Raw genomic sequence first — 2,576 nt, 5'->3', positions numbered from 1 at the left:
GTGTTTTCTTTAAATCGTTTTTATGAATCGTTATATCAAAAATGAAATTTTTGGTTATGATTTTTGGGATGTTACATTACAAAAGAAAACTATTTACACTAAATTCACACCAAGGGTATTAATGTGATGGAGACATCTAGGCCTACCTTCACAAAAAAAAAGATAAAAAATGCGGAAGTAAAATAATTACGAAAAATAGTAGAAACAGGAACAGGGAGAAAGTTATCACACAAAACCCATGAAAAGATATATAAAAATTTAACAAATACATGATGAAAATTGTTTTAAAAATAGATAAAAAGTAGGAAATAGACAAAATCCGTATGTGGAGGAGGGGACTTGTTTTGTTCAGCTCTTCGTTTTCTCAGTAGTACAAACATCATAAAGTACGTTAAAGGAGGAGAATTTTGGCCTTTCTCATGGTTATGTGGGAATATAAGCAGGAAAATAGACATTTGAACTCCTAGTTATGTAGGAATATAAGTAGGAAAATAGATATAAATTAAAATAACCATAATTTCCATGTGAAAAATATAGAAGTTGATGAGAAGTTAGCAATAGATAAAAATTTACCATAGGCTACGATTTATAGGAATATACCGTATTAAGTGAGTTCCTCCTTGAATTTGCTGCAAAGTTGTAGAAATATTTGAAGAATATCATTGCATCAGTTGTCTGGACGAATAAAGAGTAAAAGAACCTTATGATCTAGCCAAACCATATAAAATAAAGAAAATAAAAGACGGTATACATTTAGAAACAAAATTGTAATGAACAGACTTCTGATTGGATGGGGTAATGGAATAATATTTGAACAATCAATGCTAATATATTAATGTCGTTATCCACAAAGAAGCACATACCATCATGTAAAAGCAGTAGCTCAACCATCTGTTGATGGAAAGGAGTTCCAATATGACAACAACCCGATAAAATTTATTGTTAAGTGCAACATTTTGAAATAAAATAATCATATATAAGACTTGCATTACAAATTTACAACACTAAAAATGAAACAAGAAAATAATACCTTTTTTACATTGACAAGATGCCCATAAGTTACCATAAATTGTAAACAGATTCCATCCTGTAAAGTGAGATTATCTTTCAGAAACACCAACCAAAATTAGTAAAGTAATGAACATTTTGAGTTTAATAATATATGCTCACCTTTAGGTTTGTTAACTAAAGAAAATCTCCAGCTGGAGCATCCCATTTAGCATGAATCCTAAACTCCCGTGGGATATCAATGATATTGTGCTATCAACTTTATTTGGGATTTTTTTAAAAGATTTGAACAACTTTCTTGTCTGCAATATGTATTTTCACATCGTTTAAGAAATACCAATCCTTTCTCATCTTTTTTCTTCTAATGCCCTTAACCGCAGCCTTCCTTCATCGTCCATATGACTTGCATAATCTATCCAACACTATCATTTGTCAAGTTGTTTCTAATCAGATGTGATGATAGAAGGAATAATCAGGAAAGAAAAAGGGCTAATTAGTTAACTAAAATTCACAACTAAAAACAGATTTTACCATGAATCCATGTGTATACTGACAGTGCAATGTAAACAGAGCTTCACAAGACCCTGTACAAAATACAATTAAGATTCAAAAGTCAAATGTAGAAAAAAAGGAAAAAAAGAAACACCTCAGCATATGTAAAGAAATCACAGGCACAAAGAGCACTCATTACCACCATTAAGTTCCAACTGTCAGTATGTGATAACCCATAGCTGTGAGGTAACTTGTGGACATCCGCCCTTGTACCTCCCAGATGACTATGCAATCGAAATCAATTCCATTTGATCAAGTTAAACAAAAGTGATAATAAAAAAAGAATCATACCTTAAGTTTTTAAACAAATTCTAGCTTGGATTTTAGGCAGACAATAGTGATTATGATATCAACTTCCACTTTCGACGTGCTGGAAGTACGAATGATAAATTCCAATTTACCTTCTCTGGACTTTAAATCTGGGTTTGAAATCAACGACATGTTACACTCCACCTCTCTAATCTATTATCTACCGAATCCATGTATGTTAATCGGAATTTCAGAAAGAAGGGGAGAAGTGATGATGGTAAACGCACCTGAAATCCAAATTGAGATGCCTACTGTGGCGATGATGGTCCGTCGGGTTCTTCGACACAGGTAACAAAGCCCCACAGCTGCAACTAACAAAAAACCCATAACCAACATCAAAATACGCAATACCCAAAATCAAACACCACCAACACAACAGACCTTGATATTCTTAAAATCGAACCCAAATAGAAATACAAACAGTTAATTTAGAACCTAAACCGTACAAGAAATCAGAGACCTTACATGGACGTAACGCCCGGTTCCTGGTATGTATTTTAAATCAATTTATTCATTTTTGTACAGGAACTCGACGAGTTGGAGGCCCCAAACTCGTCGAGTAGGAATGGAATTTGGACGCGGGATTTAAAGCCTACTTGTCGAGTCGAGAGCCTCAACACGACGAGTAGGGTTGCCAGAATGAAACCCTAATTTTTAGGGTTTAGCACCCTATTTAAACACCTTAACCTCCAAAGGCTGGCCTCATT

General features: G+C 33.8%; 1 long non-coding RNA gene across 1 annotated transcript; it reads right to left on the bottom strand.

The window, feature by feature from the left end:
- Positions 1 to 222: 222 nt before the first annotated feature.
- On the bottom strand, positions 223 to 2,329 carry LOC145136335 (uncharacterized). Its single transcript, XR_013720396.1, has 8 exons — positions 2,097 to 2,329; positions 1,852 to 1,979; positions 1,700 to 1,784; positions 1,540 to 1,592; positions 1,171 to 1,430; positions 1,031 to 1,087; positions 864 to 891; positions 223 to 675 (listed from the first exon to the last, which is right to left on the bottom strand). It is a non-coding gene; the product is annotated as an uncharacterized LOC145136335 (long non-coding RNA).
- Between the last annotated feature and the right edge of the window lie 247 nt (positions 2,330 to 2,576).

Source organism: Lactuca virosa, chromosome 9, assembly GCF_052849685.1.
Source record: "Lactuca virosa cultivar CGN04683 chromosome 9, Lactuca_virosa_CGN04683_v6, whole genome shotgun sequence".
Classification (NCBI taxonomy): domain Eukaryota; kingdom Viridiplantae; phylum Streptophyta; class Magnoliopsida; order Asterales; family Asteraceae; genus Lactuca; species Lactuca virosa.
Note: the sequence above shows the minus strand (reverse complement) of the source record. Positions and strands in the feature narration are given on the sequence as shown.